A 13,210-nucleotide genomic window follows, 5' to 3' on the forward strand; every position below is an offset into this window, starting at 1 on the left:
CTGTTGATGTTTAACAGGGATGAAAGAAAAGATCTTCACCGAAGCATCACAACTAACTGCCAGCATTCGTACGAGATGGTGGCCTGCAATCTACCTCTTCATCCTGGCTCTCCAATTCCAATTTGAATTGACAAAGGGATGCAAAGGGCTGAGAAACTGCTTCTGGACTAGAGAGCCAGGAATGGTAGGATCCACCTCCAAAAAACACTGAAGAATAATTTAGAGCAGGAAGGTCCTAGGGACCAAAGCAACACTCCCTAAATTTGTAATAAAGTTTGCAGTGTTTTGGAAACCAAGAAAAGGTCATGTCAGTAGCCGATGGCATGACTGCAGAGGAAAGAACTTGAAGAACTAGAGCAAAGAGAATCTACGGAGCGGCCAATACTGGCTCAGATGTAGAAGGCCTGTCAATGGTTAGAGACAGTGACCATTGTGAAAGGCATCTGTTTCCCTTTAGTCTGTTGCATCCCCTTTCCCTGATATGTTCACAGCAGAGACATCCACATGCAGGAGGTAATTTTAAGGTAGAGAATCCATATGACAGACAATGGTGAGAACTTTGCTAAGTGTGGGACATGTCATACTCGAGGCTCACACCACGATTGGGGTATTAAAAAGAGACGACCCAGCAATCCCACTACTGGGCATATACCCTGAGAAAACCATAATTCAAAAAGAGTCATGTACCACAATGTTCATTGCAACACTATTCACAACAGCCAGGACATGGAAGTAACATAAGTGTCCATCAACAGATGAATGGATAAAGAAGATGTGGCACATATATACAATGGAATATTATTCAGCCATAAAAAGGAATGAAACTGAGTTATTAGTAGTGAGGTGGATGGACCTAGAATCTGTCATACAGAGTGGTTAGTCAGAAAGAGAAAAAGAAATACTGTATGCTAACACATATATATGGAATCTAAGGGGAAAATGTCATGAAGAACCTAGGGGTAAGGCAGGAATAAAGACCCAGACTTACTAGAGAATGGACTTGAGGACACGGGGAGGGGGGAAGGGTAAGCTGGGATGAAGTGAGAAAGTGGCATGGACATATATACACTACCAAATGTAAAATAGATAGCTATTGGGAAGCAGCCGCATAGCACAGGGAGATCAGCTTGGTGCTCTGTGACCACCTAGAGGGGTGGGATAGGGAGGGTGGGAGGGAGGGAGGGAGATGCAAGAGGGAAGAGGTATGGGAACATATGTATATGTATAACTGATTCACTTTGTTATAAAGCAGAAACTAACACACCATTGTAAAGCAATTATACTCCAATAAAGATGTAAAAATAAAATAAAAGAGATGATTTCCCTAGGTGCTTAGACATGTAACAATAACACACAGGAACGAGGTTCTTATATTCTTCTACTTATAAAATCCATCAGATGATGATGTATTACATATTGGAATCATCTTGCCCAAGCCTTCTTAGAGAGCAAGTCTGTTGAAACTGAAGTCCATTCAAACTAGCTTGTTCATCTAAAGCCCTGGGGGAGACACATCTCAGCACAAGTCCCCTGTCACTGATGGATAAAAACCCTAATTGCTTGCAGCAAGCGATGAGTTTACCTTAACACAGTCAATAATGTTGAAATTACTTTGATTCCTTAGGCTGACAAGATGCACATATTAAAGATCTCCCTAATTAAATATACAACATCAAGTCAAATAATCATTTGAACGAACAGGGATCAGTGAGGACCGCTGGCCCTCATCAAACCCTTCCAAGTCTGACAGTTCATTAACGAAGACAAGGAACAAACAGATTCACGGGTAGACAAATGGAATATGTCGGGTTTAGGGCAGAAATCTTTACAAAGATCAGAGTTTTCTTCTGCCCTTGTGGAAAACCTCTCTCACTGTGATTTTCACTGCAGCTCGTGATGATGTGGATTCCTCTGGGAAGTTGGCCGGATTTCCTGGTCTCTCCTAGGCAAGGACCAACAACGGGGTGGCGTCTCATGGTACCTGCAGACTGGGAGGGAGGTCAGCGTCCACCTCACAGATGAGGAAACGGAGCCCCAGGAGGCTCCTCCTGCCAGGGGTCCTGAGGCCTGACACCGGGCTGGGGACACATCTGCAGCCCCAACCCCCCGACAATAAGAAAGCCCAGGCTGTGTAGGAACAGATCTTTCTAAACCACACAGCCCGCAGAAGGGCCCCAGGCACTTCTTAACTTCAGCTTCCAACCATGTTGTATTTTTCCCACGAGGTATTACCATCCTTATACATACTTTGCTCCACTTCTTCCTCTGTACGTCGTATTTTTCACGTGCAAAGTATGCTGCGACTATTATAATAAAATAACCTCCTTTGTTAGGGCTCCAAATCCCTGCTTTCTCCCTTAAAGGGTCTTGATCATTTTATCTACTATCCCTTTTCTTCAGCCCTAGAAGGGGCTTCTTGTGAGGCCAGCCCCTGCCGGCCAGCACACTGCACCCACCTCCTCCCCGCAGGCTCCTATCAGCTGCCTTCAACACCACTCACCCCAGCAACCTGCCATCTCTCTGTCCTTCTGCTGCCCACCCTGCCCTAAGCTCTGCCCATCTCTGCCTTGGCAGGCTGACCCCGCAAACCTGATTCCTCCTCCTGGGCCTCACCTAGACTACATTTTTCTCCCCCTTTGCATCTAGGGGGCTGGGCCTGTCCCCAGCTGGCAAGGAGCGGGACGCTATAGGATTTGCAGTGAAGACGTGCACGGCCTCCCCAGCCCTGACTTGCCCTCCTGGGGCGGGCGCAGGGCAGGACTTCAACCACCTCCTGATGACTCTAGGGTGATGAGGGCTGGTTCCGGCCATCAACCCCTCCTGGATGGGACACTGCACTTCCCTCTGTCTCCTCTTTCCCCTTCCTGTTGGCTCTTCCTCATGACACACAAACTTATCAACATTTTTGCATCCTAAGGAGAAAATATCTCCTCTTCACTGTCAGCGTGAATAAGTTACGAGAAATACCCTCCGAGCAGCTACTTCTGTCTGCTCCCTCCTTAACCCTTTGGTGTCTGGCTTCCATCCAACCCTCTGATGGAGACCCCATAACTGCTCTTTCAAGGGTCTTCAGTGGCCAGGAGTGCCTTCCAGTCCTGATCTTTCTGACCGGCCTGTCACATCACACAAGGTCCACCAACACTTCCCTGAAACGCATGAGGTTCTTCACACCTCACATGCTCTTGAAATCTTCTATTCTCTGCGACAGCTTTCTTCTGTCTCATTTTTTCTCCCTCCTCTAAGACTTGAAACTTTGAATTCAGATAGACATGGCTCAAGTCCTGAATCCTCCCAGATTTGTTTGACCTTCAGCAAGGTACTTAAATTCTCCAAGCCTCTGTTTCTTCACCTGTAAACTGGGAAAGATAAGGGAACAAGTACAAAGCCTTCAATGAGAAAACACACAAAATGTGTAGCAGAAGGTATGCGTAATAAGAAGTTGATTTCCTGTCCATCCATTCCACCTCCATCTCTGTGTCCCACAGAGACCCCAGGACAGTGAAATTTAGTAAATATGTGTGAGCCCACATAGAATCAGGCGTCCTGCATGATGACCAGCTTCTGGCTGATGAGTAGGTTGGCTAAAAGTGGAGAGAACAAAGTACCACTGTGGGAGCCAAGTTTCTCACCAGGCAAATTCCTTGCAGATTCCTCATCTCTAACCCTTCTTCCTTTGCACCACCCTGCCATACCCCCAGACAGTGTCTGCAATCCTATGTGTTAGCAGGCGATGGAATCTACAGACATGGGAGCTTAAATGAGCTTTTCAAAAACAGCAGACAGCTCAGATGTTCATGCCAGGGCTAAAGAGGGAACATCTTGTTGGTACCACTTGCAAAAAACAAACAACAACAAAAAAACAGTTTTAATGAACATTATATTCTTGTGTAAACGGTATAAAATTGATAATGTTACCATATTCAGAATTTATAAGTTGTTTTCCTTTGACACAGAATTTACATCCTTGTGTTTAAACCACTAAATTGCCTTGATATTTTGTTCTGGCTTGTAGTACATTCTTAGAATTAAGACAGCATCGCAAATTCTTAGAAATCAGGACCACAAATGAGATTGTTCTTAAAAGCTAATTCTGGGAGGCTGTTCATGGTGGTTCCGGGGTCTCCAACATTTTTCCCGGTTGTGGTCCAAATCTGTCTGAAGCAGAGGCAGTGGAACTTGAGGTTCTTGCTGGTGTGAAATGACTGAGTACAAACTGGTGGTGGTTGGAGCAGGTGGTGTTGGGAAAAGCACACTGACAATCCAGCTGATCCAGAACCACTTTGTAGATGAATATGATCCACCATAGAGGATTCTTACCAAAAACAGGTGGTTATAGATGGTGAAACCTGTCTGTTGGACATACTGGATACAGCTGCACAAGAGGAGTACAGTGCCATGAGAGACCAATACATGAGGACAGGTGAAGGCTTCCTTTGTGTATTTGCCATCAATAATAGCAAATCATTTTCAGATATTAACCTCTACAGGGAACAGATTAAGCGTGTAAAAGACTCAGATGATGTACCTATGGTGCTAGTAGGAAACGTGTGATTTGCCAACAAGGACAGTTGACACAAAACAAGCCCATGAACTGGCCAAGAGTTATGGAATTCCATTCATTGAAACCTCAGCCAAGACCAGACAGGGTGTTGAAGATGCCTTTTACACACTGGTAAGAGAAATATGTCAGTACCGAATGAAAAAACTCAACAGCAGTTATGATGGGACTCAAGGTTGTATGGGATTGCCATGTGTGGTGATGTAACAAGATACTTTTAAAGTTCTAGCATCAGAAAAGAGCTACCATCAAGCTGCACTGACACCTTGGTCCTGACTTCCCTGGAGAAGTATTCCTGTTACTATCTTCAGTCTCACAAAGAAGCTCCTGCAATTTCCCCAACTCTCAGTAGATCAGTATAATATCCTCTATTTGAGAAGTTCTCAGAGTAACTACCTCCTCACTTTGTTGTCTGACCAGAGAAATGAACCTCTTGTTTCTCCCAGTATTTCTCTACCGTGGGTTCTCCCCGAGCACACACAAACAATCCTCCGCCACCCCAGGTTTTTCACCTGAAAAGCAATTAATGCTCTGAAACAGAGAACCAAACTGTAGAAACATGAAATTCTGTAGAAAACAATGTCTTGAGCTCTGAAGTAGCAATTGCTGGTGATTTTTTTTTTCCTTTTTACTGTTGAACTTGGAACTATGTTGGTTTTTGGAGAAATGTCATAAATTACTGTTTTGCTGAGAATATAGTTAATGTTGCTATTTGGTTTGTTTTTAATGTTATCAGCTATATTCTATAAACTGGCATCTGCTCTGTATTCAGAAATAAAAATAAAAGTTAATTCTGGAAGAAAAAATGACTCACCTTTCATGTTTCTCAAAGTTCAAAACTTGTTTAGTAGCGCTTTTAACACAGGGAAAATTGTGTTCATTTCCAATATATGTCAATACTCTCCATTGAAGAAGAACGTGTCCATCTTTAAAATCCTTTTTGAGGGCTCCCCTGGTGGTGCAGTGGTTCAGAGTCCTCCTGCTGATGCAGGGGACACGGGTTCGTGCCCCAGTCTGGGAAGATCCCACATGCCGCAGAGTGGCTGGGCCTGTGAGCCATGGCCGCTGAGCCTGCACTTCTGGATCCTGTGCTCCACAATGGGAGAGGCCACAACAGTGAGAGGCCTGTGTACCACAACAACAACAACAAAAAAAAAAAATAGAGAGAGTAATGTTGATCCCTTTATAAGTGCAGAAGGGAAAAAATAACTTACTCAAAAAGTGTTTGTAGTTTTACACTAGACCATAACATTGGAACTTTAAGAACACAGAATGTGATGTCTATATTGTCTGGTCCACCGACTGGAGGGGCACAGACGATCACAAGTCTAGTTCTCAGCATTGGGATATTAGTCCATCGGCTAGGTTTGTTCTTCAACAACAAACAAAATGTGTGGCTCAGACACAGCATGTCTCTCACTGATGGAACATCTGCTGTTAGACATTAATCCAGTCGTCCCTGTTGTTCTCTGTGGTGACTCAGCATACAGGCAGCCTCTCCATCCCCAGTGCCTCACAGGAGCTAGCTCGCACCAACTTACAGAAGCCAACTATTAGCATCTCCTCCCAACTCCATATTCAGAGACAGCTCATGAGTAGCTTGAAACTGGCCTTGCTGGGAGTGTTGACACCATGAAATTAGCAAATGTCACCAATCATTTTGATTGTGTTCACCAGAGGGCTGGTTGTTCAACATTTACCAGCACACCACTGACCATCAATTTTCAACACATAGCCTCTGAAGTCACCAGCTGAGAGGAAGATGGATCCAGGAAGAAACACACCATCTCTTAAAGGATTTGACCTGAAAAAGACACACTATTCTGGTAACAGCCCACTGGCCACAACTAGTCACATGGCCCTGCCTGACTGCCCAGGATCTGGGGGGCATGGAGGAATATGTGGATATTCGGTGAGAAGCAGGAGTCTCCATCACCCTGTGGAAAAGCAGAACACAGAGAATGACCTCCAGCTCCTAACAAGAAATTCCATTTCCTCACACCATGGGGAGGTCTGCATGGACTTCTATGGAAGAACAGAGGAAGATGCAAATTATCAAGAGACTTAGAAGCTACATCAGCTATTTAAAAATATAGGAAAAAATAGAGGTTGTTTGTGACAGTTGTTTTAAGAGTTTTAAAGAAATCTCATTTGTACGAATGATTCAACTTATTATAGAAGACTGATTACAGAGTGAACGAAGGGGGTGTTCAGAGTTGAATTAACTGTTGGGTACAGCTCAGTGCTGGATGGAGATAGAATAGAAGCAGGGCACAATAATGGGCAGTGACCAGGGGAAACTAATGTAGGTCAACTGGTCAAAGAAGGCCTCACAATGCTAACCCTTTGCTGAGGAAGCTAGTAAAATAGTCTTGTTCAGACTTCAAAGGCAACAATAGGCCTTTGACTAAACAAAGACCCTGAAAGAGCTACATGCCAAACTGCTAGACTACATTCAGTTCAGCAGAAACGGTGCAAGGTAGTCTTGGGAACCAAAAGATAAAGAAGGGAGTAAGTCATGAAGCTTCCTGGGCCTTGGGAATCTGGCCAGTTCCCGGGGATCAGCCAACATTCTGAGACTTACAACTAAAATATCAAAGCATTTACAATAATAGCCAGAGCTGCATATTTGCACACAAGCTGATGATTATCAGTTTGCAGCTTGGCATTAAAAGCAGGACTTCTTTGGGTGGCACTCTGAAGTGTCACCTGCGGGGTGGATGCACCGCCTGAGACCTTCCCAAATGGGACTCCAGATTGCTCTTCAAGGGACTTCCAGCTATTCCTTGGATCTGGAAGTAGGTGTCGGCCCAACTTGGTGATGTATGTTCTGTTATATATTCTGTTAATATTCTTATTCCTTTCCCTCTAATAATTGTATATTGAAATTTATATACTCTATTAATATTCTTATTCCTTTCCTTTTAATGATTGTATGTTGAAATTAAGTTAAATCACCTTCTATTAAAGATTTGATTAAAACTGTTTATTTGTGTGAGATGAGTGATTATTTTGCCAGTGAATCCCACAAACCTTAAAACAGAAAGCAGGCTTTCATCAAAACACCCTCGAGTGGTAGGAAAGAGCTAATAGAAAGAAGTTTCATACACATGAGTGGATGGGTGTTCTACCACAAGTCGTGTCTCTATAGAGTAAATAATGTTATAATAGTTAAAACCATGGGTCTAGCTAAGGTGTCTCCTGTGGTGAGGTTGCAAAGGGTATTCATTGTTTTGTTCAGAGTAGGGACCTGCATCCACAGAGGAGTGGATAAAGAAAAGGTGATACATATACCTGATGGAATATTACTCAACCATAAAAAGGAATGAAATCATGCCATTTGCAGCAACATGGATGGACCTAGAGATGATCATACGAAGTGAAGTAAGTCGGACAAAGACAAATATCATATGATATCACTTACATGTGGAATCTAAAAAAAATGACACAAATGAACTTATCTACAAAAAAGAAACAGACTCACAGACACAGAGAACAGACTTCTGGTTGCCAAGGGGGAGAGGAGGTGGGGGGGGATGCAGTGGGAGTTTGGTAGTAGCAGGTGCAAACTGTTACATATAGAATGGATGGACAACAAGGTCTTACTATAGTCAATATTCTGTGATAAACCATAATGGAAAAGAATATGAAAAAGAATATATTTGTGTATATATATATATATATATATATATATATATATATATATATGTATGTATGTATGTATAACTGACTCACTTTGCTGTACAGTAGTAATTAACACAACATTATAAATCAACTATACTTCAATAAAATAAATTAAAGAAAAAAAGAGTAGGGACCCAGATTTACCGGAGGCTCCAGGCTCCAGTGGCTGCAAAATGGCCATTGTAATTGGGGATAATTGGGGAGGGGGATAGATTTTGGAGACTGGAAAATGGGAAGTTCAGAAAAGAGAAGAGAAAGTGGAGAATGCACGGTCGTAGGAGTGATAAAGAGGCAAAAGAAAATCAAGTGTTCAGCCCACAACCCTGCCCTGCAGTGCACAGAAGGGGATGGGGGCACCCTGAAGTCTCGCTGAGTGTAGCTGAGGATGTCCCGGCAGCCTCAGGGGGCTGGGCCGGGAAAGAGGGTGAGAAATAAACTGCTGGTGCTTAGGAATCTTCCCGTCATCAATACCAAGGTGGTAGAACGACTTCTACTCAAATACACAAACTACTGAAACCACCTCCTGACCAAACATGGAACGTCTGTGTTTTTGTGGAGTCAGGGAAGGACTGAGGTTAAGACTGATCGTGTTTTCACACAGGTTTAGTTGTATTATTTATGACTTGCTTATTGTGTCATCCAAAATAGATTGAAAGTCTCTCACGGTCTATTTGTTCATTGTTTGCTATTGCTTATCCTCCACTCCACTGGTGATTAGTGTGGCTTCACTATCATGGGAACATTAGGTGCTTCCTCTCTCCTGGGACCCAGAACCACACGCTTCTGTGACCGGGAGGGAACCCAGCATCCATGTTGCCCTCCAGGGTTTTCATGCTCGGATGCTGGTGGCCACCCTCACTGGGCCTTTGACCTGGAAGACCGTTAACCCAGGGGAGGACACGGGTAGATTTGCCCTAAGGACCCGGTCCTGATCCCCCTTTGACAAATGAGATATGACTCCTGGAGAAAAAACAGCTAAAGAAAGCAAAGTTGAATAATCATGTAAGAGACAGGAACTCTCTCCATCTGCCAAAGAGATGAAAATCAAACAATCTGAAGATATTTTAACTTACCCCCCCCCCTGATGGAGTATTTATTGTCATCTCAGCCAGCTCTAAGCACTGGGGATACTGTGCTGATCTAAAGAAACTCAGTCTCTGCCCTCTTTGAGCTTACATTTTACGAGGGAGAGAAAAACAATAAATAAGTGTATTAGTTTGCTAGTGCTGGCATAACAAAGCGTCACAGAGTGGGAGGCTTAAACAACCGAAATTGATTGTCTCAGAATTCTGGACACCAAAAGTCAGAAGTCAACGTATGGGCAGGGCTGGTTTCTCCTGAGGCCTCTCTCCTCAGCTTACAGCTGGCCATCCTCTCCCTGTGCCCACTGTGTGTGTCAAATGTCCCCTTCTTATAAGGACACCAGTCATATTGGATTAGGACCCAGCCTTGAGACCTGATTTTTAACCAAATCATCTCTGTAAAGACCCTATCTCCATATACCTTCTGACTTCAACATATGAATTTGAGGGGAAGGTGGACACAGCCCATAAGGATTAGTAAATGTATTAATAATATATCAGATGATGATAAATACCAAGCAAAAAGTAAAACTGGGGAAGGAGATTAAAGGGCAATTTTAAATATGCTAGCAAGAGAAGATCTCTCTGATAAGGCAGCTGGAAAAAAAGAACAGGAACACGCCATAGAATTGCAGAAGGACTAGCCATGCAAAGGCAGGAGGTGAGAGTACCCCTGCTGCTTTCAGGGAAGAGGGAGGACCCCGGTGGCCAAGCTGAGTTCCTGGAGTAGGTGACAGTCACGGGCTGCAGTCTGCGTGCAGCAGCCAGTGAGAGACCGTCAGTAAATGTTTTAGGAATTCTGTGTGCAAACTGACACGCCTTGGTAGCTGGGGTCCCCACCCCCCACCTGGGGAGCGAGGTGTAAAACATTCACAGCACAACTGTGGATAAGGTGAGCCAGGTGAGAGATGATGCCAGAGAAAGGGCTGGAAGGTGGTGCTGAGGGCTGAAAAGCATTGCAAGGACGTGGGCTTTTATTCTGCGTGAGATGAAGGATTTCTGGAAGGATATGAGGGGAAAGGGGACAGGACTGACTTTAGTCTGGAGCTACCAGCAGTAGCATATGGGAACCCTCTCGGGAGAAGAGCAGGTTCCTGGGGGTAACGGGAGGTGTGAGATGGGCGTTTAGATAAATACTCCTGAATTTTAAAAGAGAGGTCCAGATACACTCTATATCAATCACAAGATGCATTGCCTTTAAATGCAGAGTAAAACAATGGGACTTTTAATATAAATCAAGATCAGGACATGCTTTGGTGGTCGTGTTTGCGACCATCCATCACTAGAGGGTAGTAGAAAGCAATATTTTCCTATTTGAAGCAAATCTGATAAAATAATGAAGAATATTAAGCTACAGGGCTTCCCTGGTGGTTCAGTGGTTAAGAACTCGCCTGCCAATGCAGGGGACACGGGTTTGAGCACTGGTCCAGGAGGATCCCACATGCCGTGGAGCAACTAAGCTTGTGAGCTGCAACTACTGAGGTCCATGTGGCACAACTACTGAAGCCCATGCGCCTAGAGCCCATGCTCCACAACAAGAGAAGCCACCACAGTGAGAAGCCCATGCACTGCAACGACGAGTAGCTCCCGCTGGCCGTAACTAGAGAAAGCCCACATGCAGCAATGAAGACCCAAAGAAGCCAAAAATAAATAAATAAAATTAATTTAAAAAAATAAAAAAAAAGACTATTAGGCTACAGAGTCAAGTGTTCTAATGCAGACTGGCTTTTCCCATCAGGGGCTGTGTCAGGTGACCCTGGCACTCTCCATCATGGGGTCATTGATGTCTAGCCACCACAAGGAGGGAGATTTCAAAACCGACATGTTTAAAATAAGAGGAAAGGTCATTCTTTACTTGAGTTAGACCCACTGTTTACTCACTGTATTTGCCTAAATGGTAAGCAAAACAGTGCCTATTTCTCCGTGAGTTAATGTGCATGTCTGTAAATGCTAAGGAGCTCAAGGCAAGCACAGTCCCTGTGTCCTTGACATGGGGCAGGGTGAGGTCCCGGCATTACTGAGGCCCTAACTCACCTTTGGAGCTCTTCCCTCCTGGTTACAGGTTTCTGGAAAGGACAGAAGGGACGGAGGAAAGGTGACATTTTTTCCAGGAGAGCTGTCAGCTCAGAGGCCACAAGGAGGGGATGAATACCAGGTCACATCACCAAAGGGGAGAGGGATGGGAGGGGGGGACAAGTTAAGGGTGTAGGATCAACAGATACAAGCTCCTAGGTATAAATAGGTAAGCAACAAGTATTTATTGTACAGCACAGGGAATTACAGCCATTATCTTGCAATAACGTATAATGGAGTATAATCTGAAAAAATACTGAATCACTATGCTGTATACCTGAAATTATCACAATATTGTAAATCAACTATACTTCAATCAAAAAAAAAGAAAGTTCTGGGCTTCCCTGGTGGCACAGTGGTTGAGAGTCTGCCTGCCGATGCAGGGGACACGGGTTCGTGCCCCGGTCCGGGAAGATCCCACATCCCGTGGAGCGGCTGGGCCTGTGAGCCATGGCTGCTGAGCCTGCACGTCCGGAGCCTGTGCTCCGCAATGGGAGAGGCCACAGCAGTGAGAGGCCCGCGTACCGCAAAAAAAAAAAAAAAAAAAAAAAAAAAAAGAAAAAAAAAAGAAAGAAAGTTCAGCATGAATGAGGAAAGGAAGCCATGAGGGGAGGAAGTCTTACAATTACAGCATGATTATCATGTGTGGGAGAACTAAAGGATGAGATGGATTTGGCCAAGGTCCAGGGTGAGGGTCAATGTCCTGGAAGAGAGAAACCCTGAAAGGCAGGCCCTGCCACCTCCAGCTGCAAGCAGCAACCACTGTCATCACCACGTCCCCTGGTGCCCTGGGACCAGCCTCGTGATGAAGGGGAAAGATAATTGGTTTTCCCAGCCGTGCAGCCCAGACACTAGCACACCCCATCGGTGACCTGGGAGGGATGTTTTCTCGGGGAACAAGGGAGAAAAACACACAGTGATGCCCTCCATCCAATCTGGGTGTCTATGTGCCTGGGACCCAATGCCTGTGCTTACAAAATGGTATTTAGTTATTCCTCATAGAAGATGCTAACAGCAAAAGATATATGGATTTTTATAGAGAAAAGATATGTATCTTCATTTTTCTCAAATCCTTGAAAGGTCCCAGCAATACTATTAGACAAACACAATGTTTGTTTGTTTGCTTTTTACAAACAATCAAAGACACTGACGCTTCTGTTGTGCTCTGGAAGAAATAAAACTTTGTATGCTTGAATATTTTTTCTCAAGATAGAAAAAGGTACAGATTGCTGTAAGTAAAACATTTAAAAGGTGGTGAATGTGGTATCTATGTGCAGGCATATACAGCAGAAGGAAGGAGCAGAAAAGCATATTATTCATTGTTTTAGGGTTTACAGCTTGTGTAATAACAAACTAGTCTAATTGTTTAAAACCTTTTTCGTAGCAGAAAAATATATTCTCAAGTGAAATCTTGCCCGGAACTCCCATGTATGAATTCATAAAAGGTGATGCTGCTTGGACAGGACCAGGGAGGGGCCCGAGTCTTTTGTGTTCAGCTGGTTGTCACCCATCCCCCATCCCACCTGGCTGTTGCTGAGGCTCCAGATTGCAAACTTTCTTTTCCTTAGACACAACATGTATATTTTGGCTAAAAAAACAAATTTTCTTAATGCCTGCATAATTTTCTTTAAATTCAAGTTTAATCTTGAAAAATATACAGATTATTTCATAGTCCAAACCATCAGAGCCTTGGAGTAAATGAGAGGTGTTTCTGTTTCCATAAACAGACAAGGATGTCAAGAATTCTACTTCATAGCCATGGCTCAGCCAACAGTATTGCAAGCTAGCACCTAAAAGCCACACCCTACTAGAG

At 44.0% G+C, this 13,210-nt stretch overlaps 1 pseudogene across 1 annotated transcript; it reads left to right on the forward strand.

Moving 5' to 3' along the window:
* The first annotated feature begins 4,198 nt into the window (after positions 1-4,198).
* On the forward strand, positions 4,199-4,765 carry LOC307057840 (GTPase NRas-like; annotated as a pseudogene). The gene has a single exon. The product of its transcript is annotated as a GTPase NRas-like (transcript).
* Positions 4,766-13,210: the final 8,445 nt, after the last annotated feature.

Source organism: Hyperoodon ampullatus (genome assembly GCF_949752795.1).
Source record: "Hyperoodon ampullatus genome assembly, chromosome: 9".
NCBI classification, from domain to species: domain Eukaryota; kingdom Metazoa; phylum Chordata; class Mammalia; order Artiodactyla; family Ziphiidae; genus Hyperoodon; species Hyperoodon ampullatus.